Source organism: Mauremys mutica, chromosome 2 (assembly GCF_020497125.1).
Source record: "Mauremys mutica isolate MM-2020 ecotype Southern chromosome 2, ASM2049712v1, whole genome shotgun sequence".
NCBI classification, from domain to species: domain Eukaryota; kingdom Metazoa; phylum Chordata; order Testudines; family Geoemydidae; genus Mauremys; species Mauremys mutica.
The window spans coordinates 111,398,859-111,419,889 of NC_059073.1; the positions used below are offsets into that span (position 1 = coordinate 111,398,859).

Sequence of the window (21,031 nt, forward strand, 5' to 3'; positions counted from 1 at the left end):
TATATTGAACAATGGGCCAAACAAGAATGGATTTTTGGAACAAAAAGCTTTAAATGGTTTTCCTGGGGAATATTGAGATGGTGGTGAATGCACATTTCTAACCTCCAGTTATGCAAAAACCCAGCCTGTTAAAGCTATGCCCTGAAGAAAGAGTGATTGTCTTCTTGACCTATTCCCAAAGTTTGGAGATCAAAGGCCCAAACTGTTTATAGAAATAAGGTAATCTGCCCTTTTGGGGTTCTGCTTCTGAGACAGTTATGAACTTGTAATCATGGAGAAAACCCAGTCATGGGTTCTGAAGGACTGACACCTATCAGAGCCTGAGGCTGGAGTTGGGGTGATTTCTGGTAAAAAAAAATTTTAGCATGCATGTAGGTTTATTTTATTGTGTTTAATGTTTTCTCTGTAATGCTTTCATCTGAAGAATAAATCTGCTTGCTTATAAAGAGCTGTATGGTAACATAACTGAGGGGCATTACACTGTTCATAGCCTCTGGAGAGAAATCAAAGCTCAGACAATGGACCAGTACCTGAGCTTTGCTTTCTTTCCAGAGGCTATGAACAGTGTAATGCCATCGACCTTGCTGGGATATCACGGTGTAGGCAGGGAACTGTGCAGCTGGAAAGGACAGGAAGGAGAGAGATGTAGGTCTCTGCCCAAGAGAGGAATAGCTGGGAGCCGGAAACCTAAAAGTGGGTGTGCATGGTGGAGCATGGAAGGGGAATACAGGTGCATTTGCCCTGAACTGTGACAGCCATGTTTGTGGTTAAGAGCACCTAGAAATAGGGAGTAGAGAGAAAAGAGTAGAGAGAATTGTGCAGAAGGAACTGTATTGCTATTAACTATTTATTTATTTATTTATTAGATGTAGAACACTAAAAGTATGCTGAATGCTATAGAGCCGTGGTGGGGAACTGGTGACCCGCGGGCCGCACACAGCCCTTCAGGGTAGTCCGCTGGCAGGCCGCGAGACAGTTTGCTTACAGTGACCATCTGTAGGCATGGCTGCCTGCAGCTCCCAGTGGCCGTGGTTCGCCGTTCCCGGCCAATGAGAGCTGCGGGAAGCAGCGTGGGCCACAGGGACGTGCTGGTCACTGCTTCCCGCAGCTCCCATTGGCTGGGAATGGTGAACTACTTAGGTTGCCCACCACTGCTATATAGAACCCAGCGGAGACACAATCGTGCTCCAAGGAACTGACAGTCTGAGAAATAGATTTTCAGAAAAATACAACTGTAATTACTCAATTTGTGTATGCAATTATTAATTGCAGGCACTGGGTTTGTAAAAGCAAATGATTAGCTAGGTACCTCTGGTTGTCTGAGGAATAACATACTCCTTTTTTGAAAATTTAAGGCAAATATTAGAGCTGGTTGACATTTTTTCACTGAATTTTTAAAAAAAATTTATTACAGCAAATTTTTTAAGTTTTTTTTCTTCAATTGAAATTTGCCTATTTTGTTTTTTTTTAATTAAAAATGTTCAGTTTTTGGTTTTCAAAAACTATTTTTTAAACCAAAAATGGTTTCGGAAATGGAAAATGTTTTGGGATTTGATTTTTATTTCAATGAGAAACCAAAGAGTATTCATGGGAAATTTGGGTGGGGGAGGATTAAAATAAAAATTTCTCATGGAAAATTATTGGAATTTTTCAGCCAACTCTACAGAATACCTAGTTACATTGAGGCAGAAATGGATAGTAGGTATATATCTGAGGGAAGTATGATTTCATTTGCATGTTCAGGATTTCACTCAGGCATCTAAGCCTTCTTAGAGCTTTTTAGTGTCATTTAATCCCTTGGTGTCAGTGATCATGGCTCACCCCACTGCAGGTTGGGAAATTATTGGGCAAGGAATAGAGAGGGGATCCTGAGGAGAAGAATTGAGAGTATTGCCCAAGGAACAAAGCCTAACAGATTGATTTAGCCTGGGGGACAGTAAAGTCTGAGAATAAGCATTATTGATTGACCTTTAACATGAGGAATGATGAAGGGCCAGATCTGCAGGTCTAAATCAGAGCAGCCAGTAGAGCTGTGCCAATAGCTGAGTGTCTGCCCATAAAATAATTGATAGAAACATCTACTTTTAATTGCATTCATAGCCCTCATTTCCTTAAAAGAGGACTTCCTCATCCACATTCCCTTCCCCATCCAACAACTTTTTTTTTTTCAGAGTAAAAGATCTAAAATTTTTCAGAAAACCACATGGCACTTTTTTTATCTATATATCAAGGTGTTGCCAAATCCCTAATCCCTTTCCTGCTTTTCTCCCCTCTCATTATCTTCTTAGCCAGAGGGTTTTAGCAATTTAAGCATTTGTGAAACAGCTGACAGGATTTGGCCCTGATTTCATTTCTTCTCTGTAAAAAGTTTCAGTGTCGCAACTCTCTGGATGGCGTGCTTTGCTCTGAGATTCTGCCTGCACAATAGCTGGTTTTAAACAATTCTGTTTAATCAAGAGTGAGGTAAATGGCAGAGATTCAATGTTCTAGATCAGCAGTTTCCAGGATTGATACATCTTAATCAAGCAATTAGGTGACATTTTTTGTTATTGTTTGGTGTTTTCCACATAGGAGAAGGGAACAGATTTGCTGCTTTGCTCTGATGACTGCTAGCAGCAGTGTTTGTTGTTAACAGAGACATTTACACCTAACCACCAGTTGGCAGGTGTTAACACTTTGTTACTTTCTATTCCCACATGCTGAGGATTGTGGGAAGGCTGCCAAGCTCTCTGTCTTGTGTAACACTTCAGTTTTACAGTAACAACACCACAATTAAAAAAAACTGAATGATAGAAAAGGAAACAAAAGAATTGAATCCTTTACCTACCTACTATACCTGAAGGGAATATCAGGCTTTGTGAAAAGTCTGAATTATTTAATTTTTGTTTCTTCAGGGGCAAATGGGTGAAGGCTGGAGGGATATTTGTATTATAATCCTGTGTTATAAGAAGCACAAGTTGCATATTATCTGCCCTGACATTTGTATTCCGGTTCTGACATTTGCATTCATTTGTATTCAGAAAAGGTATGATTATTAATATAGCATAAAATGCATGGAGATAATAAGGAAAGAGGATTGTAATGCTTTGATTCACTTTTGGATAACTCTGGCATGTGGGAAATGTTATTTTCCACTGGTACATCCTTTCTGCAGACCGCAGATGTGTGCAGTCCAATACCAAGTGACTGTGATTAGGAAAAATCTTAGGAAATAAAATATTCCTTCTCTATGAAATATAGCAAACATATATGAAAAGAAACCCTCCTTCTCTTTCTCTCATCCACATGTGTCACATATAGTTGCCTTGTCAGGGCAGTTACTTTAGCCACAGGATCCTTGTTTTATAGTCAAATAGAGCCCACAGTGATTGATTTGTTGCTGATGCAGTGAAGTTTGATTGATTTTGATTTACAGACACAGACAGGGTGCAGGGCAGCTGCAGAATCAAGTGCACAGTGTGCGGTGAGTGTTGTCTTGATGTGAAACCAGTATCTGCTGCCATTAAGCAGGCCTGTAGACTGAAAGCCATTGGACTAAATTCTGTGCTGACTTATCAGTGATTGATTTATGCCACTGACATCAGTGAGTTTACACGGAGTGACCAGTAAGGCAACCCAGAATTTGGCTCACTATTTCCCAAGTCTATTGAATTATCCCTCCTGTGCAGTGAAGTGGTATTGCACATATTTGCTTTTGCATGGCATGCTTCGAAAGGAGGTTTGGTGGAAATGAGTGCAATTCTGTCTCCTGATAGTGGCATTATGATTAGGGCAATTGTCATTTTAATTCCCTGAGGTATGTAAGGATGGTAATGTGGACACCCTGGAATTACCTAAGTAGAGGAAATGAGAGTATTATGGGGATGGTGCAGTAATGGTTATGCCACAGTAGTGACTTCAGAAGCACAGCGGCTAAAGCTAAGGTGTAAGAAGAAAGAAAAGACTGGCAGCACACTGGTAGCAGTAGTGTAGTTAGTGTAAGTCACAGAGCTAGAAGGATTACAGGAACAGAACTCAGTGCTTCCCCCTATAGGAGGAAGGGGAAAGTCTAGCTGCTGGCAGGCTTTATTTACATAAATCATAATTTTGCATACCCATAGTTGCATGTAGTCTGTTGCACTGCATTCTTTCGAGTTTCTGTTCTGATCTGATGAATGCTAATAGTTTGTTCATATAACTGTATTCAAGAAAGGGCACATGAATTGTGTATAAAGTTGATCACCCTCAGCTGGCCTTTGGCTGGATAGGGAATCCAAATTCAATAAGGGGATCTGATTAATGAATCCAGCCCTTTTAACTGCCTTGATGCCTGATGGAAGAGGCACAGTCATATTAGGAGAGAATTTGTGGTTCTTCAGCAGCTGAAATTTGGTGCCACTCTCTATTGGTGGACAGTTGCATATTTGCTGAAAAATTCTGTATGGCTTGAATGTAATAGGTCTAAGAGAAGCCTTTCAAAAGCCCAAATGGAGGGGAGGGAATGACACAAGGAAGATTTTTCCCACTCAAAGCCCTACTCTACTTGTTTGGAAAGCCTTTGATTACTCAAGAAGGAATGTTAGAAATAGACTCATTTTATCTGCACACTCAGTGGTATAATGAGCAGGAACCTGACTACACGTTCCATCAGTCTACGGGGCTTCCTTCCTTCATAATTCAAAAGATTTCATTAAACTGGGTTTACTCAACATTTGTTCTAGGGCAACAAATAATTTTCATCTCAAAGTCAACTGAAAGTTCTAAACTGAATCCTGAACAGAGCAGGGTATACTGAACTAGATCAGGGCTGGAAGGTGAAGTGAGATACATTCAGGCTTTGGCTACACTTGCACTTCAAAGCGCTGCCGCGCTCTCTCCCAGCGCTCTCTCTCAGCGCTGGCGCTTTGACTACACTTAGCGCTTCAAAGCGCTGCCGCTGCAGCGCTTTGAAGTGCAAGTGTAGCCAAAGCCTGAATGTATCTCACTTCACCTTCCAGCCCTGATCTAGTCCAGTATACCAGATCTAGTCCAGCTCTCCCAGCGCTGTCCGTACTCCACCTCCCTGTGGGGAATAACGTACAGCCCTGGGAGCCGCGCTCGCAGCGCTAGGGCTTTGACCACACTGGCGCTTTGCAGCGCTGGAGAGGGTGTGTTTTCACACCCTGCTGCAGTGCTGCAAATTTGCAAGTGTAGCCAAGGCCCTAGACTATAAATAAGGAGAACATTTTTAACAGTAAGGATAATTAAAGATTGTAACAACTTACATATAAGGATGTGATGCATTCTCTGTCACCTGAGGAGAACCTCGATGATGTAATTCCCCTGCCTTATATAGCTCTTGTGTAAGGTGGGGAACCCTTTGTCTTCCAGTGGAAAAACACTGGCACCCCAAAAGGGGAGGAGGGGTGTCCAGTACCAGGTGCCTTGGACCCATGTCTCTGCAAGGCTGTGGCAGCCATTACTCGTAGGCTGTCTCGAGCATCCACAGGAAGACTAACCTCTTTTACAGTCCATTGTCTTTGCGAATGGGCCATTAGCACTGTCTGGTTTTCTCATTGTTGTACCTGAAGGGCTAGTTGGGGGTGACACCCGAAGTAATCCATTTGAAATACAGATACATAGTCAATATTCCTAACTTCAGATACAGAAATGATACAGGCATACAAATTGGATAATCACATCCAGTAAATCATAACCTATCCAATGATATCTTACATGAGCCACCTTGCATAAAGTACAGATCAGTTGTCATATCCATATCAAATGCATGTTTCCATAAAGAATATTGTGTGTAATGTCACACTTACTATTCCCATTGATTTTTTCTGGGGTTGTGGGGTCTCAGTACTCCTGAAAGTCAGGACATTACTTCTTTCAGAAAATAAAGTCTGGGGCTCCTAAGTGTAAGAATGAGCATCTGGGCAAGGTCCCAAATGTTTGCAACCTCTTGGGCCATGTGCTGAAGGCTGCTGACAGTGCTGAAGAATTGACATGACCTCTATGTCCAAGAGACGATCATCAGCCAACAAGAATACTGAAGTGACTATGCCATGCTCAGGCTTAAAAGGTGTCAAAGGTGTAGGGCTCTAGATCAGTGCTTCTCAAAGTCAGGCCGCCGCTTGTTCAGGGAAAGCCCTTGGCAGTCCGAGCCGGTTTGTTTACCTGTTGTGTCTGCAGGTTCAGCCGATCGCAGTTCCCACTGGTTCACCGCTCCAGGCCAATGGGGGCTGTGGGAAGTAGCGTGGGCCAAGGGGTGTGCTGGCCGCCCTTCCCGCAGCCCCCATTGGCCTGGAGCAGCGAACCATGGCCAGTGGGAGCCGTGATTGGCCAAATCTGCGGACGCAACAGGTAAACAAACCAGCCCGGACCACCAGGGGCTTTCCCTGAACAAGCAGCGGCCTGACTTTGAGAAGCACTGATCTAGATAATACCATAAGTGACTGCTTTGACACAATCTTCTCAATCATCTTACCTGAAGGGGGAATTTGTTTCAACAAGGTACAGAAAAAATCCAGATCAGGTTCTTTCTTCTGTCTGTCTGGTTTTTTTTGTTTTTTTTTGTAAATAGTTAAGTGTTCTATTAAACACATATAGCCCTGTCAACGTAAAAGTCATTTTTCCCCAAGGCAGATTTACTGCTCTTCAGGCTGAATTCCTGAAATAAAGGACCTCCGGTCCTGCCACCAAGCAGTACTCTGACATGGACAGGAGAAGGTGCTCAGATACCCCAGTGATACGCAAGGTATTAGCAGGGCGGGTGCAAGGATGTTTCGCGCTCTAGGTGAAACTTCCACCTTGTGCCCCCCCTTCCCCCTCTCTGAGCACTGAGGCAGCTCTCCCGCCCCCGCCCCGCCGGCCTGAGGTTCCTACCCCCCAGCAGCTTCCCCCGGCCTGGGGAGCCATGAGGTAGCTCCCCGCCCCAGCTCACCTCTGCTCCGCCTCCTCCCCGAGCATGCCGTCGCTGCTCCACTTCTCCCACCTCCCAGACTTGTGGCGCCAATCAGCTGTTTGGCGCGGCAAGCTTGGGAGGAGAGAAGCAGAGCAGGGCGGTGTGCTCAGAGGAGGAAGTGGAGCAGAGGTGAGCTGGGGTGGGGAGTTCCCCTGCGTGCCGCACCCCCCCCTTACTTGCTGCAGGCGGCCCTCCCCGCACCCTCTGCCCCAGCTCCCTCCGCCTAAATGCCGATGACGACCGGGGCGGCCGAAGATCCGGCTGCTGCGGTCGCTGCCGAAGGACCCGAAATGCCGCCCCTCAAATGCTAGTGCCCTAGGCGACCGCCTAGGTTGCCTAATGGGTTGCACCGGCCCTGGGTATTAGGACTGTACTTATTAAACAGTCTTTCTATACATTAAATCTTCTGCAGGCACCTTTCTACGAGTTAGGTTATTTATTGGTCAAATTGTGCTTGAGTCTGCAGTTATTCTATGCAGGAAATTCTTCAGCAAAAGTTCTACACTTGGAGTGGTTGCAGAATTGGACTTGATAAAATCCTTATAGAAGTCATTTCAAAAGGTTTTGCCATTTGAATAGAGCTAGGATTCCACCCCAGACCAAGATTTCATCATGCCTGTATAGGTACAAAATGGCAAATATTTGTTGTATGGCACTTTTTTTATATACCAGTGACTGTCGTGAGCTGGCTCTGTGTTGGATTGTTGAGTCTGCATGAAAAGGATTCTGGATTGTTCTTTGCCACACACCAATTTGGTAATGGTCTGGATTAAATCACTCCCTTTCTGCCTGCAGATGTTCACACTTCAGCAACACAGCTGCAGCTCTAAGCACAATGGTGAGGAGATGAACTGGAGAATGGTCCCCGATGTGGTGGGAGCAGGGCCAGATTAATGCAGGGGCTTTAGAGGCTGCAGACCAGGACCTCGGGCTAAGGGAGGCCCTGCAGGCCTGAGGGCCAGATGTGGCCTGCTGCTTCTTTTCATCCAGCCCGCGGCAAGCCCCCCCGGGTCTGGAGCTGTGAGCGCCGGCTCGCCGATGTACCCCTGTGGCCCCTAGGCGAGGGGCGTTCAGGTAATTTCTGTGCACTGCCTCTGCCCCCAACGCTGGCTCTGCAACTCCCATTGGCCAGGTACCTCAGCCAATGGGAGCTGCGGGGGTGGTGCCTGCTGTCCACCTCGGGGAGCAGAGCAGCACGGACCCAGGGCAGGCAGGGATCCTGCCTCAGCCCTGCTGCACAGCTGACCAGAAGCCACCCAAGGTAAGCTCCTCCCAGTTGGAGCCTGCACCCACACCCCCTCCTGCACTGCAATCCCCTGCCCCAGCCCTGAGCCTGCTCTCCCACCCCATACCTGCAGGGGCCCCAAAAAATCGAATAGCCCGTGACCTACAGGAGAGTTAATCCAGCCCTGGGTGGGAGATATCTCTCCTGATTTCTTTTTTTCATGTTAGTGCAATACTGATGCTGTGGTCCTAGAGAGTCAAGAAATGCCCCTCTCCCTTCAAAAGGCCAGGTCTGGAATGCAGATGGTTCACAGACCGGAACATAAATGTATTGTGCCATGGTGCTGATGCTTCCCTTTGTTTTGTTACTAATTAATTATCCTGGTTTTCAAATGGCTGGCTCCTAGGTGTCAAAGGGTAACTGGTACAGATAGCAGAAAGCTAACACTAACTTCACTTCATTATTTTTTCTTGGAAACTTAAAAATTCCAATCTTGTTACATTAAGCTAAGTCATGCAGAAATGCACCAGCTGTTCTTTGGATAGTGGAAGCCAAATTCAGCATTACATTCTTTTTTCTTTGTTTTTCAGAGCCCCGTTCTAAAACTACTTGACACATTAAGTAAGGGAATCTTATCTGCGCTCTCCTTCCATTTATTTGATTTTCCTAACTTATTTCTTTAAGGTGGACTGTTTCCAGCACTTAGCAAGAAAATAAAATAAAAAAAAGTCAATGAATTCATTCACAGGTTGGTTATTCAGTCTCCTGCTGAAGTGGGGAGGCTCACTGGTGTCGAGGGAATAATTATAGTTTCAGACCCCCATTCTCCTGTGTTGGATGCGCTGCTCTGGACAGTCATAACCCAGGGATCTTTCTGACCAGGTGAATGAAATCAAATGACTGGACTCTGCTTTTTAATGAGAGTTCTCTCTGCTGGCATATTTGCTGAACCTCCCCAGTCTCTTTGCCTCCATGGAGGAGATTAGTGCTCTCTTCTGCTGCTCCCAGTGGGAGACCCTTTTGCAACTTATCCTTTCCCTTTGGAAAATACAATTCCCATTATATTTTCCCCTGTTAACTTTATCCTGCCAGCCTGGCTTTGATTTGGAAGGGAGAGGATCTTCACTGAAGCACGTTAGAGAGGGTTGGAGACTTCTGTTACTTAGTAATAGCTGCTGCTGATGTTGGGCAGCCAAAGGTCTCCTGCTCCCACTCCCACACTCGGAAGAGGAAATATGCATTTGGGATGGCGGGTACCACTTGAAGGACATTCCTCTAGCAGACAAGGTTTCCCTCTGCACTGAACAATGGAGACCTGCTTCTTCACCCAGCAGCTCAACTGTCTCCTGTTTCCCTGCACAATATGTTGGGAACATGGCAGAGAGTTCAGCAAGGCAGTTTAAACAGCTGACATTGGCCTCCCTCTCATTGGATCACCATCACACCCTCATTACAGGGCTCCATGGTGCTGCCGTACAGTTTGGGATGGTCTTGGCACAGCAGCAGAACAATTTGTGAACCAACACTGCCAGTTGGCTCCCACATCAGCGCCTGCTTGAGGGGATCACCTCTGTGTCAGCAGCAGGTAGCTCTTGAGCTGGTTTGTTCAGGACAGCAATCTCTTTTTGTGTATGTGCAGTGCCCAGGACAATGGGCCCTGAACTGGGTGCTAATGTAATGCTGCTGATCATTTCAGAACTCAGGAGGAAAGGGCTGTTTTGAACCTCTTCTGTTTGTTGTTTTTAATTTCTGTAACAGGATTCCCCAGAGCCAACATTCAGTCTAACTACTGCTAGATATAAAGGCTTGAGTGATGTCACTTTAATAGGAAAAGGAACTGAATGTTAAAAGCAGGGGCTTCCTTGAGGGGTCAGAATGTCAGGCATAGATTGCATATATGGCAAACATGAAGTCAGGTGTGTCCTTGCATCTGCCTAGAAGCAGCATGCTGTACACAGCGTATACAGTTCTGCTGTGCCGCCTGCATTTGCACCTTGAATCTGCAATATTTCAATGATGAATGAGGCAGTTTTAGGACAACTTATTTATCCGACTAACAAGAAATACAGTAAACCCAGCTGTATTTAGTCTTTACAATGGGATCCTGTCTCTGAGTATCAGAGTCTTAAGCGGGTCATAAGGAAATGTGGCACAGTGCCCTTCCTGCTGAAGTTAACCCTTTATAGCACAGAAATTATGCTTGGGAAGGCCATAATGCATATATACACCTCTACCCCGATATAACGTGACCCGATATAACATGAATTCAGATATAATGCGGTAAAGCAGTACTCGGGGGGTGGGGCAGGGCTGCGCACTCCAGTGGATCAAAGCAAGTTCAATATAACACAGTTTCACCTATAACGCGGTACGATTTTTTGGCTCCAGAGGACAGCATTATATCGAGGTAGGGGTGTACATGCATTCAAATTATGCTGACTCCTTTTCATAAGACTGTGTAATTTATGAGTTGGTATTTTTTTATTCATCCACATTTCATTAGAGGGATTTGTCACTGTTATTGGTGTTTTAAATCAAAGTGTTGTTACTTAAAAGACAAAGCTATAAAAAAAGTCAAAATCAGATGATTGGTGTAGGTCACTGGAAGGTTACAGCTGAAGTCTAAACTGAACATATTATCAATGATTGCACTAGGTAGAAGTCTGTAAATTACTGTATCGCGGCATGGTGGACTATTTTGATCTTCCTATGCTAATTTTAATTGGCTAGCCATTCCATCTCTTCCTGCATACAGTCTTGTTAACTCATGAGACAGGAGTGGACGGGCTAGCAAATCAAAAGACTAGGTACTTAGAGCAAACAACATTTTATAGTAATTCAAAGAATATGAAAACATTCACACTTCTGATGCTGTCTCTTCTGCCAAAGATTGTGTTGGAAACAAAAAATGACAGAGTTTGGAAAGCCTTTTCTCTGACAAAAATTGTAAAGAATATGGAAATGGGCACAAGCACAAGCGTAATACGATTGCTGCATGTTTAGAAGGACGTCATTTAGGCCCTGATCCTGCAAGGTACTTAAGCACATGTCTGATTTTAAGCATGCAAGTAATCCTATTGAAATCACTGGAACTATTCATGTGTTTAAAGTTAACCATGTGGTTAAATACCTTCCTAAATCCAGGCTGTGATAAACGAAGGGGGAAGAAGGGGTAGTTCCCTTTTATGGACACCCAGCCAGCCAGTTAGCTATAAAATCCCTGTTAGTAGCTGTTCTCCACTTGATTTAACTGTAAAGGTTTAAAAAGTCCATAGGTAAAAGGGAGGGAGTGCTCACCTGACCAAAACAGCCAATGGGAAGGCTAGAACTTTTTAAACTTGGGAAAAAAACTTCCCTTTTGTCTGTCTGTGTTGTTCTCCTGGAGAGCAGAGACAAGGATGGAGCTATGCGGTGAAAAGCCTTGGGCCAGGTATGAAAATCATCAGATCATACCTAGAAACTACTCTTTTGAAACCCCAGATATGTAAGTAGATCAGGAAATGTCTAGGAAGATGCGATTAGGTTTATCTCTTTTATTTCTTTATGGCTTGTGAACTCCTCTGTACTAACCACAGGTGCTTTTGTTTTGCTTGTAACCTTTAAGCTGGACCTCAAGAAAGCTATTCTTGATTCTTAATTTTTGTATTTGCTCTTCCCCAGAAGATACATGGGCGAAAGGTCTTGAGGGTATCACACAGGAAGGAATTCCCAAGTGCACCTTCCTGAGTTCTCAAAGGGGTTTTTGCACTTGGGTGGTGGCAGCATCTACCCATCCAAGGTCAGAGAAAAGCTGTAACCTTGGGAGTTTAATATAATCTTGGAGTGGCCAGTATTTATTTTTAGAATCCTTGCGGGCCCCCACCTTCTGTACTCAAAGTGCCAGAGTAGGGAATCAGCCTTTACACAGGCCTTACTGCCTTTGCACTAGAAATGCAGAAAGATTCATTTGTGGTTACTGCCTGACTACAATAATACTTACGAGTGACCAATGATGTCCATAGCCAGCAAGAACTTTCTCACTCTTGAGTAATACAGAGTATGTTTTAATGCAGAATGCATGAAAACCCTTGTTCAGTACAGCTTCTAAAAGAGTTTCTTGCAAATTTTTATTTTCTTTTTTTCATAATTCGAAAGGTCTCTTACCTAGAAGTTTACCTGGGATGAAAGTGAAGCAAAAGAATTTATCATGGATAAGGTGCAGCATGACAAGGTTTGTTTCATAGATCTTGTTTCATAGATCTTTTGGTCTGAGGCACTTAACTCTAGTTGGAGTACAGTAGTACAGCATTTTATAGGTGTAGGTAAATGCAGTGCTTAATATGTAATGAAAGAGGTGCCGGGACTCAAGCAATTAGGTGCCGGGGCTCAAGCAAATATTTACTTTCATAACTGCTGCAGCAAGCCTAGAGGTGCTGGGGCTATGAACTGCCAAGCCTAGAGGTGCTGGGGCTCTGCCCTGGCAAACCCTGGCACAAATTAAGCCCTGGGTAAATGTCATTTGAATGGCCAGACCTTCTTCTTTCTGTAGCTTCCCCAGGAAGCTCATGTTTAAATCCATCATACGCAATGACCTCCCTCTATGTGCCAATAATATTCTTAATCATTATTAAATTTTCTCTTGAGCTGATTTGCTGTGTGAATATTGCTTGGCATGCCTACAAAGCTCTAATTGTTTGTATATTTGGTTTGCTTCTGCCTAACTTTAAATAAATTTGTATGGGAGTGTGAAGGAGGGAGAAGCGCAGTGGGGAAAGTAACTGAAATACTTCCCTGATAGATTGTATTTTCTAAATGGACAGCTTACCCTAATTCTCAGTTACTGAGGGACAGTCTTCACTCATTGATATATTTTGCTTTCCACAACCAAATCTCTATATAACGTCTCATGAGTGATGTACCCGAGTATTTGCATTCTAATATCTCAACAATATTGTTAAATCTATTCACCTAAATTTGGGTTATTGCTGATTATGTACTCTATGTATCATATGACTTTTAAAAACAAACTTTATATTTGTGGATAATCTAAGCACTATACCCAGATGTACAGATCTTTTCTCAAGCTGTGTATGATATAGTTTTAACATTAGCTTTAATAACATTTTTATGCCTTCACGGGACAGGCTGGAGCCTGGGGTGTAACCAAGGAGGCTTTGCCCTGCCCTAGGGCTGGCAAGGTCACTTTAAAGTCTCTCCTCTGGGCTATATAAATAGGAAGAAGTACAGTAAGCTAAGAGGGAGAGAGAGGGGAGTAGAAGACCTGCAGGCTGCAGTGGGTGGCGACTGTTTTCTCTCAGGCTCTAGGCCTACACTGCAGACCTGCAGCGGGGCTGTGGCTGGCTTGGGTGGGAGCCTGGGCTCTGAGGCTCCATTGTGGGGGTGGGCCTCCAGCCCAATCCCAAACATCTACATTGCTATTTTTAGCCCCACCGCCTGAGCCCTGCGAACCCGGAGATGCTGACTTGAGCTCTGAGGCACACTGCTGTGGCGTTTTATTGCAGTGTAGACATACTCTAGGAGACCAGCCTAACCAGAGGCTTTGTTTGCGCCATAATCCACAGTACTGGAGTGCAAGGGGGTGCACAGGGACTGCCCACACCTTTACAGGGAGTCTGCACCGCATGAGTATTTAAACATTTGGCTATGCAGACGTTGTGATGTTAGTCACTCTTCATCCCTTTTAGAAGAGAAATCCTGATGACTCTCATCTCTGAGTGACATGTCTGTGATTGATCAAATGCTTTCAGTTATGTTCGTGGGTGTGAGGCTGCAGGGCCACCCAGAGGGGGGGGGCAAGAGGGGCAATTTGCCCCAAGCCCCGGGCCCCACAGGGGCCCCCATGAGAGTTTTTGGGGCCCCTGGAGCGGGTCCTTCATTCGCTCCGGGGGGCCCGGAAAACTCTTGCGGGGCCGGGCCCAGGAGCTTCTTCCACTACCGGTCTTCGCTGGTGGGGGGTCCTTCCGCTCCGGGGCGGAAGGACCCCCCGCTGGCGAATTACCGCCGAAGCGGGACCTGCCGCCGAAGTTCAGCTCAGTCTTCGGCGGTAATTCGGCGGCGGGGGGCCCTTCCGTTCAGGGACCCGCCGCTGAAGTGCCCCGAAGACCCGCGGTGGGGGCCCCCCGCCGCAGAATTACCGCCGAAGACCGGGCTGCACTTCGGCAGCAGGTCCCGCTTCGGCGGTAATTCGGTGGCGGGGGGGGGCTCCCGCCGCGGGTCTTCGGGGCACTTCGGCGGCGGGTCCCGGAACGGAAGGGCCCCCCGCCGCCGAAGACCCCAGGCCCCTGGAATCCTCTGGGTGGCCCTGTGAGGCTGCCATCATACGTTTCAAAACCCCGTCAATAGGAAGAAACATTTTATACCTTCTCAGACTGTGGCTACCAGCGCACACACAAAAATTTCACCAAAAATGCAGATTCAGGTTGATTTGGACAAATTGTTTTAGTTGGAGGGAAAAAACCTGAAAATTTTCAAAAGTGTATATATTGGCATTTCCAAAATGAAATATTCAGACTTATCATTTTGAAAAGATGTTTAGTTTTGGCATTTTTTCTCAATTGCATTTAAAAATATATATATTTAAAAAAACCCTCAAGATTGAAACAAAATATTTAGTTTTGGGTTGACTGAAATTTTTTGTTGGACACAAAACAAAACTTTTTAAAAACATTTTGTTTTGCCAGAAAATTCAAACATTTTCATTTCAGTTTCACGTTCAGTAATTCTTTTAATTTTATGTTTCAGTTCAGTCACCAAACCAAAATATGATTATTCGCAGAGCTCCAGCGGTGAGTCCCTCTATTTTCGGTGCACAGAAGTCTCTTTTCAGTGCAGAGATGGCAGAAGGAGCAATGAAGATGCAGTAGAAAGCAGAGAAGTTAAATGGGAGTTATAGGGAGCCGTTGGAAGGAATAGGAAGGTGAGAGCAGAAGTGGAGCAGGAAGCTGGATCTATAAAATAACAAAACAAGTTATAATATATGGTGCTGTAATTCCATCTTGGGATCCTCAAACATCTGAGTATCCCTCTTGTGGTTTATGATAAACCCCTTGATAGAATTATAGCTCCATTAATAACAGTTGCTTGTTATTTATTGTATATTGTAGAGTTTGAATCTGCTTTTCTAAGAAGACCTTTTCTTCTCTCTCTCTTTGCTGGGTTTGTTTTGTTTTTCTACCAAATGTTACATACTGTAATTTAAAAAGAAAAGAAAAGAAAAGGATGATAAAGTAACTGTAAGTGTGTTTCTAGGGGGGATGTATTTGATTGATTAATGTGCCTAAGGGCCAGATTTTTAAAGGACCTCTCCGATTTGTGTTTATGCAAAACTGGCACTTTATTGAAGTTGGGCAGTTGTATGTGTAGTTACCTATAAGTTCATGCAAATACCTGTTAGCATGTGCATGCAAGTGTGTGCGCACAAACTGGAAGCCTTTTGAAAATCAGATCCCAGGGTGATGTTAGCATTAGGTAAAGAGCCAATTCATGATGAGGTTAGTAATATTGACCAACTCCTAACTTTTTATTTTGACAGATTCCTGTGGTGTGATTAGAATATTGACCAGCCTGGCTACAAGCTCACAGACAGATTTGACTGCTGTGATGTTGCGAGTGTCCTGGACTCTGCAGTGCCAAAGGGGTTCTGCAATCAAGTCCTTCTGTCAGTGGGAAACATTTCTGTTTTGCCAACCCAAAGCATTCAAACTTCATGAGTCAGGGCCCCTAAAATCATGACATTAAAATAATAGTTAAAAAAATGAAAAATTGCATTGCTTTTCCTCTGCCCATTAACTGATCGCCCCAAATTCATGTGTGACCATTTCAGGTTCAAAATTCAACCTTGCATGTACACAGAATGCACCCCCAAGTCTGCAGCCGCCCACTGGCTGTTTCAAAAGGGATTTGCAGTTACCGTCTAATTCCTTAAATGGAGAGCTACAATTCTTTACTTCTTCAGACTCCTCCTTCCCCATTGTGCCATCCCCTCCTCACTTCCTCCTGCCCTCCACCCAGTCTCCTTCTCCCTTCAAGTTTTCCTTCTATGCTTCCTTTCCCCACTCCTGCCTTTATTCACCTGCCTTTGGATCCATGGCTATGCAATGGACAGCCCTCTCCCCCATAGAGGCAGAATGTAGCTGAAGTGAAGTCCTTGGGTTTGCCCGGGGTGGGGAAGGGATTCTGTTCGCCTGATGCCTGGTTATTCAGGCTGAATCCATAGAATTGAATTTGGTTCTTAGCCGTCACTGCCAAAAGCTGAATATGTGGTATACTGGTTCAGATCCAGAAATTAGCGTTTCTCTTACTTAATTGGCCTCTCAGAGTTGGTAAGACAACTCCCACCTTTTCATGCTCTCTGTATGTGTATATATAGCTCCTCACTATATGTTCCATTCTATGCATCTGAAGAAGTGGGCTGTAGCCCACGAAAGCTTATACTCAAATAAATTTGTTAGTCTCTAAGGTGCCACAAGTACTCCTGTTCTTTTTGCGGATACAGACTAACACGGCTGCTATTCTGAAACCCATTTTTCAATGGTAACCTTTACAGGATTAATTTCTAAAACTCACTGATATTCCATGGGAGTGTCAGCAGAATTCTAACAGAAGCCAGGAGGAAGGCCTGAGTGCATTGCCTTTGCTTGCCAGCATCACCTCTGAAATATGTGTAGGATTAGCTTCTCTCACACAGGGCGACTTCCTGCAAGCTCCTGATAGGCAGATTCATACACTCCGCAAACTCTTGCAAAGTGTATGATTTCCACAGAAGTTTGATCTCCATGAGGTTGATGTAGTGTGTTGGTTAACATGTTATTTCCAAGAGGTGGTGTAGGAGGGGAGACGTTATGAAAGAGTCTTCTTGATTTTATTACTTTCTCTTCCCCCTTATCCCGTGTGCCACGAGCACTTAGCAGATTCACGGTCCTTGACTGGCATGCAAGTTTTAAAAGAGAAAGAGAGAGAAAAAACCAAGGGAATCCATTACAAATTGCTTCTGCTAGCTCATTAATCTTTTACTGCAAATAATACATGCAAAACTTGAGCTAGCGAAGTCTCCAAAGAATAACATTTTTTGTGGGGTTATAACAAATTAAAGAAATAAATTAAGTCACCAGCCCAGCAGGGAAGTGCTTGAAACCTCCAGGCTTCATGTGTTTTACTATTCTAAAAATAAATAAATAAATAAAGACTAAAAGACATTTCAGTTGAAAAACAATATTTATTTTAAATGGCCGTGTTGGATTTTGCTGCAGCCCAGTTCCTCGCAACCTCCTGCTTTCCCCTCCCCCGCAGCTGGAGTTTGGAAACTGAGGGAAGAAAGTGATGGCATGGAGACAGACAGACAAGCTAGCCAGTGGAGGTCGGTGGATGCTCCTTATTAGCAAAGGGCTGTAAAGAAAAATTCACACTAGAATGCTTGGGAGTCAACTGTGTACAGATCCCCTGATCATGCAAACTACTTAAGCAGGTATCCAACTTTCAGCATGTGAGTAATCCCATTGAAATCATTCAGATTCCTCATGCTTGAAGTTAGCCAGGGGCTGAACTTGCTAGAATCAGGGGCCTAGGACCCAATCTGATTCCTATTCAGTCAACGGAAGGACGCCCATTACCTTCAGTGAGCTTTGGTAGTGGTGGCTGGTGCCCAAAAGAATTGGTAGGGCTGCAGGTGGGAAGCTGCCTTGTGGCCACGGGCTGCACTTTTACTGCAGCTTAGTCATATTTTCAAAGTGCAATACTGGGCCACGGGGAAGTGGAAGAAAAAGGGGTTCCCTCTTTCCTCTCCCCCTCTTTCAGAATTAAATATCAAGGCACTCTACAGTCAAGGTCAGGATGGGGGGGAAAATCAATATTTATCCCTCTGTTTACTGTTCTCTCCTAAAACCAATTTCAACACATCCAGTCTAGCTGCTACCTCACTATCTTCTCCTTCAGCATCCCTTCCCCGGTGCACGCCACCAATCCTCTGTCACCAGTTGACTTCCTTTCCTCCCTGCATTCAAACCCGGCAACCCAATCCAATCCTCACCTGGGAAAGGATTACTATATTCCATAGCTTTTTAGCGTGTCTGCACTGGTGCACCTGTTATCTTTACAAGCCAATTGATCTGGGGGACAGTTATCCTTCAGTAATGAACAAAGATCTAGGGTGAGATTTTCAAAGCGCTAAGATGCCTAACTCCCATTGAATTTCATTGGGAGTTCGGTGACTAACTCTCACTTATGCCTTTGAAAATCTCCCTCCACTCCCACCAAGTGTCCATACTGAAACAATATATAATTTCATACAAAAAATATGTTAAAAGGACATTTATTGAAGTTACACAGTCAGGCACTCATAAGTTAGGAAATGCCAGAATTAAGGTTGCTTGTGCACTCTTCATTTGTGAATATGCATTATGATACAGTGTTTAACTAGTGATCACATGCTATGTTTTCTGCGGGACACCCACCACATTCAGTGCATGGGATGGATGGTACTCACTTGGTAAACAGCTATTCAAGATTTTGTTTGATCTTTTGCAAACCATGCTCTAAGGACAGAAATATTAATTTCCTCATGGACTTTTCTATGTCTCTCATCGTTATAGTATCAGAGTGCTTCACAAATATTAATTTATTTTCACAGTATAGGGAAAAACATGTATTTTTCACTAGCCTAATTCTCAGAAATGGCTGAACTATTTTGGCTAACATTTTGCAAACTATTCATCCTGAGGCAGACACCTGGCATGAAAAGTTTCAGTACAAATAGTTTGGAGAAGTTGAAAGCAACTGAAAAAGGGCCTTATAATGGAAAGTGTTGGGAAATCTTAATATTAAGTTATGCTGTTAGACTCCCCATAATAAAAATACACAAATGGTGAGTAATGCAGTCTTCCTAAACTCATGCCAGTCCCAACTTTCCTCCATGACACCATTGCCACATCATTTTTCAATAGATACAATACATGTGGTAAATTGTAGAGCCCTTGGATAAATTGTGTACAATGCAGCACTGTGACTATCTTGCCTGCCTTTGGATTTATTCTGACATTCCAAATCCCTGAGCATTTAACACCACCATTTAAAACAAAAACCAAACCAACCTACCAGAGAGATGTTCTATTTTTCCCAACAAATGTAGAATTACTCCTCATCCACTGTCCCCAGTTACACTTGTCTGAGACTCAGGACAGGCAAGGTTCTCTCTTGCAGCAATGACTGGCTTAAGGTCTAGTATTTTAGGACTTATCAGTGCTCTGAACAAACTTCATGTGATTGAAAGGGAAGAATCTCAGTTTTCCCATGGTACCAAACAACATTTGCTTCTAGTCCCAGGAGTTCCCAAGCTATCAGACTTTTAAATAATGACTTTTTTTAAAAAATAGGAAAGCTATTTGAGGTTGTGTTTAGAGTAGAGCTAGTCAATTTTTTTTAAGAAATAAGTAAATTCACTGAAAACTACATTTTTGGGGGGCACCAAAACTATTAGTGAATTTGGTTAATAGTTTTGTCGGAAAAAAAAAAGATTTTTTTTAAGTCAAATGGTTCATGTCTGTCATTTCGAACCTTTCGGAAATATGGTCCCCCATTGTCTCATATTCTGTGTATCTCATGACCCACCATAATGAGACTCACCTCTTTCAGGGTGATGATAAAAGATCACCATAATTTGACTGCCAGTAAAGGCCCTGATACTTGCTGCCAACCTAAAGAAGATACAATATACCAGGCCATTGTATCAAGCAATGCAGAACAAAGCAACCATTTAATAATTAAATCTTTTATATTGATATTGTGGTATTTATTTATTATGGATCTCCTCCCTCCCTCGCGGTGTGTTTGACAGGAATAGATGTGTTCTGTATAATAGGTGCATAGTCTTGTGGTGAAGGGGAGGAAGAGATCTAGGGTCACTTACATTCCACATGACTTCAGACAAGTCAGTGAATTTCTCTGTGTGCCCCACCTGATGATATTATTTCTCTCCCCCAACAGGAATGTTAGCTGGATAACTTCACTGGTGTTTGCAGTGGTGGGAGGCATATAAGTACCTAGAGAGGGAGTACAGACATACATTAATTAATCTGATTAAGGACTAATATTTAACTCGGCTACACTCCCAAACCAATGTCAGTGAGTATATTCCAATCATGTCCTTTAGCTTTGGAATTTTGTTTATGCTGGGGAACTTTGCGCTTCCCTTTTGTGGTTTGTTTTGAATCCTTGTTTTCCAGTGTCTCTGAAAAGAAAGGATTTATGAACAAGAGCAGCACAAGAGTTTCAAGTAACTCCCACTGTCAATGGTGCTCCATCCAGAGAACATCACCTGCTGCTGATTTACAGTTTTAAGTGAGACATGGTATTGAGGCTAGAAGAACTGGAAGGGGGATAGTTAAACTCTGTGCGATGTTTGGAAAACAGTGTAATGTATCCAGCCAATTCCTACTATCCTAATTTAGAGCACATGTACTGCAGCTATTAACTGGCCAACTATCAACTAGTTAAGCCACTGTAAATCTTAGACAACATCCTCCACTAAACCCAACAAAAGTTTTCTTTTGTGAATGTTTAGCCATGGATTGTCCATTCGTGTGCCTGTCATGGAGTCACCAGGGCGATGCTCTGGAACTACTCCCTATGAAGCCAGTCAGGACTCTGGGGGAACCTCCTCTCTCTGAGCATACTGTCTCCAGGGGCAAGAAGCTTACACAGCTTCCACCTTCCTGGGTCTGACCTTGGAGCATTCAGCATCCCCTTCCACACCGTGCACTTCCCATAGTGAGTCCGCCCGGGCAGGGCTCCTGGGGAAGCCAGAGGGCCCTGTAGCCCAACTCTGCAGTCAGACATGACTCTCAGCCAGCAGGTAAAACAGAAGGTTTAGTAGTCGACAGGCACAC

General features: G+C 44.0%; 1 long non-coding RNA gene across 1 annotated transcript in view; it reads left to right on the forward strand.

Moving 5' to 3' along the window:
* LOC123364580 overlaps positions 1 to 16,496 on the forward strand; it is a 123,687-nt gene extending 107,191 nt beyond the window's left edge. The window contains exons 3-5 of the long non-coding RNA XR_006577170.1: positions 12,288 to 12,363; positions 14,895 to 15,069; positions 15,685 to 16,496. This is a non-coding gene — a long non-coding RNA (uncharacterized LOC123364580). The remainder of the gene's footprint in view (positions 1 to 12,287; positions 12,364 to 14,894; positions 15,070 to 15,684) is intronic.
* Positions 16,497 to 21,031: the final 4,535 nt, after the last annotated feature.